Below are 12,644 nucleotides of genomic sequence, written 5' to 3' on the forward strand. Positions count from 1 at the left end.
CCCACACACACACACTCCAAAACAGAGGAAACAAAAAGCTCTCCAGAGCACCTCCTGGTCCCCACCCTGCTGTTCCCATCCTGTCCTGCCAAGATCGATTTCAGGAGGGCAAACCACCTAAGTACCCCTGGACTAGCCCATTGTTCTGATTTTGCAGGCATATATCATTTTTCACCTGAGCACAGTTGCCAAGCCCCGGCAAGATGCCCCGGTGAAAAACCCACGTCTCACCGTCTGCAGCCGCCCGGCATGTCCCCTCAGTCCCAGCCATTCGATCAAATCGCGTGGAATCGCCTGGAGCTGTTTGTTGAACTGCTGCATGTTACTCTTTGACTGAGAAAGAGACAAATGTTCCATATTATCTTTAATTTCCATAAAATTGTTTTAATCTTTGCTTTATAATAAATGTATAACAGTGCCCTCGGGGGATCTCTGTTTTGTATTATAGGTGTCTCCATGGGAGTTATGTGCAAGATAGAAGGGCTCAGTGTTTGCCTTTCACCCAAAGGACTAGAAAGATACTTTGAAACAAAAGATTCCTCTGGGACTCATCCATAAGTATAAAATGGAAAATTTCCTTTCCCCAGTGTGCCTCCATCCAACCTCCCCATCCTGGAGACATGAATATTAGCCAAATCAGATCAGGAACATAAGCAGCAGGAGCTGAAAGATACGTGCCCTCTTTCTCACTGTCCCAGCTTTTGGTATTTTATAGAGTAGAGATAGAGATAGAGATAGAGATAGAGATAGAGATAGAGATAGAGATAGAGATAGAGATAGAGATAGAGATAGAGATAGAGATAGAGATAGAGATAGAGATAGAGATAGAGATAGAGATAGAGATAGAGATAGAGATAGAGATAGAGATAGAGATAGAGATAATATACATATATATATATATATATAATAATTATATAATACATAAACATCATCATAAAATGTAATTAAACTAAAAGCCTTCGCCAAAGTGTCCGTTTTAAATGTTTTAGCTCCCCTGGTTCTTAATATACCAGCGTGATGAAAAAGGAAAAAGGGAGGGTGTGGAATGGGAACAGCCCCATGAATACATTTTTTGACATTTTGTTTATTATCATTTTATCTAGGCTAGTGGTAAATGGATGGACTTGTCAGCAGAAATCTCTTGCTGAAGTAAATAAAGAATCTTAACAGGCAAGGAGAATAGAACTAACGGCAAATTGCTCACAAACAGATCTAATTTATTGGTTTCTGTTTCACTGAGATTCTGTTCTGGATTCTGACTTTCCCAGAAGAAACAGCTGAAGGAAGACATGAGTCCATAGGCAGAGCAAGTGCTCTGTCTGGTAGAAAAGGGAACGTGCGGAGGGATTCTCCGCGCAGCCTCACCCCAGCTTTCCCTGAAAGTTAAGCTGCCTTTTTGCTGCTGTGGTATCTCCATGTAAAGCTAAAGCCTGGACGATCGCGTCTATTTTATTTTCTGGTCTCTGTTAATAAGCCAAGGCTGCATTCATGAAAGAAATATATTGAATGTGGTCACACCAGTTATAATATTATGGCTATTTGGGTTTAAGCATAATAAAGATACCAACAAGGGCTCCTCAGTTATTAATATTTTTTCCAGGTTAAAAGGCAGCAATAAATCATAAAGAGCATTTCCAAGCAGTAGCACTTTTATAGAAAATTGCTTGCTATTTAAACAAAATATTTGCTCTTCATCACAGGAAAATATGTGGATGCTTCTGAATAAGGAGCTATTTTACCCACTCTCTGCCTCCTATAATTAGCCCCATCTGACTTGATTTTTTTTTTTTATTTTCTTGCCTGGACCACAGCAAAATGTGGGGTTCAAATTTGCTTTGGCCAAATGGGCAGTGCTGTCATTAGTAGCCTATGTTTTTCCATGGAATGGAGGGCTCTGAATTTAAATATTTGTTCTTCTGCATCCATTCTTCTGAATGGGCTGGAGACCTCCATGTAGCTCTCCCCTGGGCATGGGTTTAAAAAGATAGACAAGGGAGTTTTGACCCAATAGATGTGGGTAGGAATTTCTCCCCACCCCTTGTCAATATAGAATCTCCTTCACTTATGTCCTTAGGAAAATACCTCTCATGAACCCTGAGCCCAGAGGTCTGCACTGGATGGGGCCATTTATCTTCAAAAGTTGGCTTATTTACATCTCCGGGTGGGAGTTGGGAGGAGAAGGTCACACAGATATTAACCTATCTTTCTTCACTCCTGGATTAGACATGCAGGTTAGCAGGAAGTAATGGATATTTTTGACTCTTGCATAGTGCTCATTTGACCTTCTCCACTTCATTATAGTCTCTTAAAGAAGCCAACAAATTTGACTGACTGCATCTCAATGATCACATAGCTAGATGGTTTCTTGTTTATTCATTTATACTGGAAAGAAAACATAATCATGAAGATCTGTTTAAGCATTCCCTTTGGCCCAAAATAATCATGCAGGTGGCAGATGGGATCAAGGCCATAGGTGAAAAACAAACTAACCCACCTTTTTCTGGGCAGCTTGAGGTGTCAATTTCATATTCTGAGTTAAATGTGTTTTCTTCCCTCTTGAAAATAAGTTCCTAAAAAGAGTTCCTGGCATTCCAAGTAATGATTGTAAATCTACCAAGTTAATTTATGAACCAATAAAGTCCTGTCAAGTCTCCTTCTCATCTTCTTGAAAACAGGTCTGCAGAGAGGGGGGAAAAAAAAAAAAAAAAGACCAGCTAGTTACTAAAGAAATAGCTATCTTCTTGCTTCTCACATATTCTTCTTAATACTTGCTTTAGAGTCAGCTTCTGTGCACTGTGGAATATGGAAATCTCTCCAAACACAGAAGGTGTTTGTGGTGATAATGGTCTACATTGTTAGATAGTAAGGCTTTAAGGAAATTAACAATAAATGCATCCTTATTATATCCAAACTGCCATCAGATTAAATTCAAAACTCTAAATGAAAAGCTGAGGCATTTGGTTCCTTAGATACATAACATAAAATCAAGAGACAGTATTTAGGATGTTCCCCCTCCCTTTTCTCAGTAAACACCTTGTAAATTTGTCTGAATTTTTCAAATTTTGCATTAATTGAGGCTTCTTGCCTGTTCAATTGAGTTTTGGTGTGAAAATATATCAAATCATAACCCATAAAAAGCTGCTCTCTCAAGCCACATTTCATGACATGATTTCATCAGATGGTCTTAATTTTCTGCATGACACTATCTTTCAAGCTGACATAAGACTGGGCTGTGATATTTTCATACTCAAGACAGAACTATGCAGCTTAACTATGTTTTTGCTTGTGTGGGAATTTGGGGCACTTTTACTTTGAGGAATCAAACAAAACCTTCCCAAAATAAAAATAAAAAGGTTTCCTTTACTCTTTGAGTGACTTTGTTCTTGCCTTTTAACTTAAGAAACACTCTGAGCTATTTTAAATGATGCTGTAGTATTCGAATCAGTTGTCTCAATACATATGAGGTGTATTTATCTCTTGAAGTCCCTGAAATCCAGACCAATTAGTCAAGGAGACTTGACTATTTTACTTGGCTAGTATCCATATAATTGTAGATGTGCAAAAAGAGAGAGATGTTTTTATGAACAGAGAGATTTAATATTTTAATCTTGAAATTCGGACTAAATTTATCACTAACCTTGGAGTTGGAGCCCTTGACTCCTTTACATGCCAGCTCTCACTGGGCTAGTCACCTAGCTTTGTGTCAATGTCACTTTTCATTAAGCACATAATTCTGTATGGAGTGTCCACAACATGTTAGGTGCTTTTTGGATATATAAATTTGAAACTTTGGGTATATAAATTTGAAAATATTCATCTACTAGTCTAGAAATACAGAAGATTAGAATTGGAAAGGAATCTTAAAGTTGTCTAACCTATTATAGATATGAGGGAAATGATACCAGGTTGTGTCAATGATCCATTCAGGATGTGATGCAGGAGTGGTGGGGAAGAACTGGAATTCAATTCTCCTCTCAGTTCCATCCTCTTCCTAACACCTACTGAAGTTTCATAAATGAAAGCTCTTTTTTATTTGTTTCATTGGCTGCTTCTTCATTTTAATAAAAAGGAGGTAATGCACTGGGTTGCTTCAGATAAGCATAGGTCCCATCAGAGTCTTGGCATGGTAAGCACACAATAAGAATTGTAGCTCCTGCATATCGCATTGAAAATGCTCCTGTCAAGGTCACCAATGAGCTCTGTATTTCCAAGTCCACTGATGCATTTTACTTCATCTCTCATTAACATCTGACATAGTTCATCAGTCTCTACTTGAAAGATATTGTTCAAGTGGCTGCTAGGATACCACCTGTATGGCCTCTCTCTCGTTGGCCATGCCTTCTCCATCTTCTTTTTGATTCTCCTCTCTTCCTGACCTCTGATCCCAAGGTGCTACAGGCTCACCATTCAGAGTTCTTCCGTTCATTTTCTATACTCACTCACGCTGTGAGTTTATCCAGCCAGCCCCACAGCACTTAGTACTATGTACATGCTGACAATGTCCTGCATATATCTTCAGACCTAACCTCTTCTCTGATCTTCAGATTATAGGTCAAACTGCCTACTCATTATTACCACTTAGATATTTAATATACATTGTATCAGTTAATAAAGTATTCTGCTAGGAATAATTAGCCAATGTCACCCCAATAAATATAATTCTTTTTTTTTAAAGAAAGCATTTTGCTTGGAATAACAGAAAGCTTGGTTAACATGACAGACGTATGTCACTCAGTCCAGGGAAGACATTCTTATTCTATGGTGACATTCAGAACCCATTCTTCTTACCTTTTTCGTCTTTATGACGCATATTTGGTTCTCATCATCATGGATGGCTGCTGCAATTCAGTGTCCTTTCTACATTCCAGGAAGAAGGTGGGGAGGACAAAAAGTATACGAGTTAAGCCAGGAACTTCTACGTCTATCTTACTAGCCAGAATTCTATCAGATGGAGGTTGGGAATTGGAGAATTTCATTTTATTCAGTTTCCACTCCAAAGGAAAGAAGGCACAGGGGAATGAAAGAGTGTTGACTGAGGTGAAGTACATTATCTGCAACGGCACTTCACACTCCAGATGTGCTCCACATCTAAGTAACTTGCTCCTGCATTTTTCATACTCACTCTAAAACCTTTTGTCATCACCATTGACCTCTCTCCTCCTCTCATAGCACACATCAAATTCAACAGCAAAACTTTTTAGGTTGACCTCTCAAATATATCTAGTATCCAAGCATTTTGTACCGCCTCTTCCATTCGCCCCTTAGTCTAAGCCTCTGTCATCTCCTGCTTGGATTAGTAGAGACCTTTGTAACTGGTCTCCTTGTATCCTTGCTTTCCCAATGTAGGTTATTCTCCACTCAGAGACCAAGTATCCTTTAAAACCTAACGCATGTCACTTCTAGCTCAGAACCCTCCCATGACTTACTCATAACCCACCTTACTCAATATCAAATTCCAGCTCCTCACATATGACCTGCAGTGACCTCCTTGACCTTGCCCCAGCTCCCTTTGGATCTCCCTCTGCTACAGCCACATCCAACTTCCTTGTGGTTCTTCCAGCATATCACTGCATTCTCCTGATTTGGGCTCTTGTCTAAAACACTCCACTCCTGCATGTCTGCAGGCCTTACACCACCCCCCCCCCTTTCTTTAAGTCCCTGGTTAAACCTGATGCTATCATAGAGGCTTTCCCTGAAGTCTTTATATAAAGTAGCAATCCCACCCAACTCCATCTCTTTTTGTCTCTTTACATTGCTTTAATTTTCTTTTGGACCACAAGATAGATAGATATAGATATAGATATAGATATAGATATAGATATATTTGTATGGGTTTGTGAATTTTAAATTCCCTCAACTAGAATATACTTGCTAAGATGTTGGGGACTTTGTTTCATGAGTTGCCTGCCCATGGTAGCCGCTCAGTATACACAGAGCTAATTAATGCTTACGAGTGTCAAAACAATGTGAGATACATCATATGCACTATTTGATTTAATCCTCACAACCCCATGAGGTAGGTTTTATACCAACAATAAAACAGAGGTTCAGGGAAACTTGCAACTTACCCAAGACCTCACAGTTTATAAGTGGCAGAACTGGACTTGACTCCATATGTATCTGACTCCAAAGCCCAAGCTCTTAACCCCACCTTTCATTGCCTTTCAATAAATATTGAAAGAATGATTGATATATTTACAGAAAAACAAAAGTCTAACTGGATTTTCCTTGTTCCCTGGAGCTTTTCACAGTTTAATTCCATTTGCATTGGATGCTCAATTGTAGCCTTTTTTTTTCTTCTGTTTTCTAATTTTTAGAAGGAGCATTTCACAAGCCTCAAGAATCCTCTAAAAGGAGCCTTCTGGAATGAGTCCACACTTCTACCCACCATGGAGGCCTGGTCTTATAACAGTTTGGATATTCTCTCTATATCTTTTAAAAGATAATAAAATAGTATTAGCACTACCTAATCTAATGGACTAGGGTGGAGGTAATGGAGACATCTTTGTAGGATTGACTGTTTTCTTTGGATTCTCATTTTGTAATTTAACTGGATGCCTGGAATTTCTTCTGGTGAGAAATTTGAAGAAAATTTTAAACAAGGTTGAAGAATCTACTCCTTAGGAAAGTTGAAAAATAGAAATGATAAATTATGCAAATTAGCATGGGATCTAGGCTGCAAAGAAATTAAGCTAGCTTAGCTTTATTTAACAAATGTTTTTATTAAAATAGAAAGTCAATTCCACTGGTCTTTGATACATATTTTCTGTGACTGGTACGTTATTGAGAAAAATTGTGAAGAAATTTGGCATGCATGAACTGAATTCTGTCTACAGCATGGGACAGAACATTTGATAATCCAAACTGGTGTATTTGTCTGTGTGCATATATACATGTGTAGGTAGCCTGTATTGTAAGTGGAGAAGGTTTATCTGGGTCAGCCAAACGGGGTCACCTGCTTCTGGTCAGAACTTCAATTGGTTAAGACTTTGTTTATCTGGACTATCAAATATAAGCTGCTCCCTATCAGAAAGCCAGACTAATGAACATGATTGGTTCACCCTGTTCTGGCATCATAACAATAGGTGAATTAATTTTTAACTCATTTTATTTAAAAAGGAAATGAAAAGTTAAAAGTTAGAAAGACCATGAAGAAACTATAGGTGGACTGAATCTTCAACCTCAGTAGATAAACACATATAGCAAATCCCATAGAAGAGTAAACATATAGTTCCTAGGTGCCTTTGGCATTATCTAACCAGCCCCCAGGCCATGAGTTGGTCAATTGGTTAGTAGATGCAGGTTTTCTTACCCAAATCTCGCTGCTCACCTCTGATCCTTGATATTGACTTGCTAATTCCTTTCTTTTTTCATACAGGAATGGCTGAGAGGTTACTATGAATCAGGTCATATTTTAAGTAGTTTAAATATATATTAGCAAAATTTAGACCTCTGAAGAAGGGGTTATTTTAATCTTTTAGCACATAGTAGGGGTTCAGAAAATATTGAGAAAATTAAAGCAGAGAGACTAGGTCACTTAGCTAGGACATGGCAGAGCCTCATTCAAACCCAGGTAGTCTGGCTCTAGAGCCTGGGTTTGTCACCACTGTGCAGTACTGTGCCTGCAAATGGCAGAGAACTCTGCTGATTAGCCAGCAACTGGTACCTGCTAGGTCTGCTCCAGCTACGCAGAGTTCCTCACCTGCTATGATTGCTGAAATGCCATTTCGAAGGAAGTTCTAGACAGGAGTCCAGAGACCCAGTTTCAAGTAACAGCTCTGTCACAAGCCAGCAGCATGACACTGGACAAGTTAGTGCCTCTCAACTCTACAGTGTCCTCAACTGTAAAATGGGGGAGATGGACACTAAATGATTTTAAGGTCTCTTTTAGCTATAACATTTTATGAGTCTTCTTCCTCTATTATCTGTTCCTATTTCTATCATACTTTAAAAGTTAGAGCAATTGGTTTTTTGAACAAATCCGTGCACTACAAAGCTATGGATGATGCTTTGAAATACTTTGCAGTGATATTGAAGCGACTGCCTGTGTCATGTCCATGACTACTTCCAGGGACTCAATGTCTAGAGTAGGAGACAAACAAAAACTAATGATGCTCCAGTGTCATGAAAGGACTGGCACAGCCTTCTTATGCCAGGATGATTTGTACAAGAGGAAGCCACTTAAAGAGAATCCACTTGGCAATAGTGAAAAAAAATTGTACTGTGATTTCATATTGAAAAAGAATCTAAAATATATGAAAATAAGTATACAATTTATCTCATAATAACACAGTTTATATTACATTTCCAACTAGTTTTAATTTCTAAGATGAACAAACAATGAATTACATTTTAAGTTTTGGAGTTACATTTTTACAAAAAATTTTATGATAGCCTGATTGGACAAATTTTATTTCAAATTTGATATGCTATATTATCATTAAAAATGTATTTTTGCAATATTCAGGAATCTTTGGTTTTCCTAGAAGCCTCTAATAATCCTTAAATATTAAAATAATTCTCATTTATAACTTCATTTACTCTTTTTGCTCATTTTTTTTAATTAACTGGTTGATTTCTATAAGATTCTCATTTGTTTTTGGTTTTGCTGGTCACTCAGAGAGTTACACAACATCATCATCATCAATTTTATTTTTTCAAGATTTTCTACTTTGCTCTATAATATAATTGTTGTGTTTACATTCTGTGGTACAACATTTGACAATGAAATGCTGACCAATAGAAACTTTGGCTTGTTGGGAAGAGACAAATCCTGAGCCAAGCTAGATAAATAAGGATGTTTGTGTGAGAACTAATTGCAATTGCTCAGTACATTAGAGAATATTTTCATATTGTGTCAACTTTTGCTTCCCTATGCTACCTCATAACTGTAAGAACTCAGACACAAACACTTAGATATCAATGATTTCCAGTATAACATAGATAATTATGATAACCATCCTATACTAGTATAATAAAAGGCTAATATGCAAATAGACTGAATGTTGGAACAACCAGAACAACTGAACAACCAAACAACTGAACAATTGGTCATTATGACATGCGCTGACCACCAGGGGGTGTGTCTGGACCATGGCGGGCGTTGGCCTTCGTGGGATGGTAGAGCAGGTGAGGAGGGGCACCAGACTAAGGTGGGGCAAGCATCTGGTGGTTACTGAAAATTCTTTGCTCCCATGCACCACAGTCCCACCCAATGCTTGCACCCGCTGCTGGCACCAGAGCTGCCACTCACACCCACTGCCAGTGCTGGCCCCACTCGCACCCACTGTCGGTACCCAGTGCCAGCCCTGATCACTTGGCGAGAGCGGTAGCTGCTGGCCCTGATTGCCCCTAAGGGTTTCTCCACCTCCCCCTGCTCCTGAGGGGTGATCAGGGCAGCAGCCACCGCTCACACACACTGATGGCGCCAGCCCCACTCGCACTCGCTGCTGGCACTGGCCTCAATTGCTCCGCACCATCAGCAGGTACGAGCAGGGCCAGCACCTTCAGCACGTGGAAGCGGCAGAGGCGGGAATAGGGGTTCCAGCAGACAGGAGACTGGGGGCCGTGGTGGGAGGGGCTGGGCAGGGTCGGGGAAGATGGGCCAAGCCCCGCCCCTATGCCTACCACAGCCTCGCGGCCCACAGTTCCTTTCAATGTGCATGAATTTGTGCACTGGGCCCCTAGTAATTGGTAAGATTTACAGATTACATACCCCTCTCATTGATCTACTTTCATTTGAATACTTAATTGTGCTCCTACACATATTCACAAGGCTAAGGTCTCTTTTGTCAAGAAAGTAATACTTCATTTCAATGGCTAAATGCCTTATACATTCACTTTTAGGGAACTACTAGAAAACTTTGTCTTAGATATTCCATGCTGCAGAATAAACCTCAGAGAGCTTCTTTGTTATTCACCACCAACCTAAAAATAGCTCAGCCATTTTTATTACATATTTAAATAGAATATTTATTTAAACTATAATTAAGGTTAATGACTTTTTTTTTAAGGGAAAGGTATTTCTTTATCCTTCTAACAATGATGTGAGTGCCAGATGTTTGCCTACTGTTCATACTATTACAGCAGCATAATTCATTTAGAAAATGCCTAGCATGTTGTAAGAGCTCAATAAATATTAACAAATTAAGTATAGCAAGGAACATATCCTCATATTCCTCAGTTGTCCTCTCCTGGGCTCCAAACCCAGAACAGTAGAAGAGGTGGAAAATGGAGAGGACAGTGAGAATGCTAATGGAGAAAGAGACATCAGGAGACAGATAATAAAATGATGGAGAAAAAGCTTCAAAAACTTTCTGCACTAACTCACCAAGACACAGATACTCTCTCTCCCTCTATTTGCTCTTATCCCTAACATGCTGCTATTATTGGAATGATCACCCTGTGAAAGGAGTTTTTAGGGGTAAAATAGGCAGGTTTACATTGTAATTTGTGTTTAGATGTGTCTTTCCCATTAGGCCCTGAGAATTTTCATTCAGTAGGTTATGTTCTTCCCTCTACCCTTGGCACCTAGCAAAGTGCCTGACATGTCATTAGTACTTAGTAAATCTCTATTGAATGAAAGAATGAACACTGGTGGATAAGTATGGATAGCTTTTAGAACTGCATTTTGTAGGTAAAGCAAACTGTGCACTATAGGACTGGGCTTGGATCAACGTGTGTGATTGTCAGAGTTCTGGAGCAAAGACTAAGACCACTCAACAACCGGTCTTTTCCTTTTGGAAACACTCACTCACTATCTACTACTTCAGAGCATTAGCAAAACTATAGCCTGGGTCATGGCCTCTTGATCTCCAACTCTTTCAGAAACCTTTATTTTTATTTTAGTTTTCTTTCTCTGCTCCTGATGTTTCCTAGTATTTTACAACCATCCTGTGACATCATGCCTCTGTGTGGCCTACAAGGCTTTGTAATGGCATCAGCTAAGTATAGTCAGGCCCAGAGGCAGAAAACATGGGTCCAGATGCCCTCAGGGAGTTCCTTTTAGCAGTAAAAGTCCCTGAGGTGGAGCCTGAGAGTAGGACTTTCTACCCTTCTCTTGACCAGAACCTAGTAGTTAAAATCATTTCTGAACAAGGACAGCAGAGAGAGAAAAGGGCCAGGTAACAATATTGGTGGATGCTGTACAAAGCGACAGGGTACTGGAGAAAATACGTCTACATTTGTGTCCTGACTGGATGAGCATCAAGGAGGGAAGGAAAGTGAAGGGTTCCCAGCAAAGACATTTTAGTCAATTTTCTCCCCAAATAAACAATTCTACTGTTAATAAAAAGAGGTTTCTTTTGATGATGATGAGCTAAAGTGCACATTCTCTGCAGTAAAGTACCTTTTAAAGCAAGTTTGAGGGGTTAGAAGGGTCTAGAAAAATTTATAACTAGCTGCCTTCTGCTTTTATGCCCTGCTAGCATCACCATTCTCCAAATCCTTCCCTCTCCCCAACCCAAGGGAAGAGCAAATTCTCATTGGTCCAGATTAGTGCCAAGTGATGACTTTTTTGGCATCCATACCAAAGTCAGCTCAGTCTACCAGTTCAATTTCAGGTTCACAGATCCTGGGGTGATGTTTTGGCTACTGACTTAAATGTGTTAATTTTTTAACACTCACCAGGTCGCCTTTTGAAGTTAACACCCGTTTAGGGAAAGTAAGGGAAATTCACACCTCTTCAAAGGCAACTGTTTTCAGAAGACTTACAAGAGCTTAGTGTATGTTGATCCATGTTGAAGCTCATCGCTTGGAAAAGCATAAAACATTCACTCTGGAATTCTTTTTTTGAAGATCACATAGATAAAGAATGAGTTTATTCATCTGTTAAAAATATTTATTAAAGACACAGCATAAGATGTTCCCGTGCTGGGAATTATAGGGATACCGAAGTTATGTCTCTCCTCAAAGAAAGATGAGGTCTCAGGAGAGTCATTCCACTTTTCAGTGCACATTCTGTCTTCTCCACTAGATTTCTGCAGGCAGATGCCTCTTTAGCGCCTGTAATTTACTTATGTATTTCTTTACATCTCTATCCCTCGCTCAGAGCCTTGTCTAGAGAACCTATTTGATAAATGTTTGTTGATTGTCACTCCAAAGTCCTGGGAAATTTAGAAAATTTGCTTTTCATCTTTGTCTTCATATTCATTCTGGTCCACCAGTCAAAAGGTATTATGCAGGCCAACCAGCACATGAAAAGATGCCCAACAATCAGCGGTCATTAGGGAAATGTAAGTCAAAACCACAGTGAGATACCATCTTACCTCCATTAGGATAGCCACTATCAAAAAGGAGCAAAAAACAAAAAATTAGTGTTGAGGAGAATGTGAAGAAATTGGAACCCTTGTGCACTGCTGGGGAGAATTTAAAATGGTGCAGCTCCTATGAAAAATAGTATGACAGTTCCTCAAAATATTAAAAATAGAGTTACCATTTGATCTCGCAATTCTACTTCTTAGAATATATCCAAAAAAGTGGAAGCAGGAACTCAAACAGATATGTATACACCTGTTTTCATTACAGCATGGTTCACATTAGCCTAACTGTCAAACTACAGCAGGAAGGTAGGGGAAGGTTGGGGGGGGTAAGAGATCAACCGAAGGACTTATATGCATGCATATAAGCACAACCAACAGACATAA

At 39.3% G+C, this 12,644-nt stretch overlaps 1 long non-coding RNA gene across 1 annotated transcript; it reads right to left on the reverse strand.

Moving 5' to 3' along the window:
• Positions 1 to 237: 237 nt before the first annotated feature.
• On the reverse strand, positions 238 to 4,858 carry LOC106723594. Its single transcript, XR_001360446.1, has 3 exons — positions 4,789 to 4,858; positions 2,495 to 2,677; positions 238 to 333 (listed from the first exon to the last, which is right to left on the reverse strand). It is a non-coding gene; the product is annotated as an uncharacterized LOC106723594 (long non-coding RNA).
• Positions 4,859 to 12,644: the final 7,786 nt, after the last annotated feature.

This window comes from Myotis brandtii, unplaced genomic scaffold (genome assembly GCF_000412655.1).
Source record: "Myotis brandtii unplaced genomic scaffold, ASM41265v1 scaffold90, whole genome shotgun sequence".
Lineage (NCBI taxonomy): Eukaryota > Metazoa > Chordata > Mammalia > Chiroptera > Vespertilionidae > Myotis > Myotis brandtii.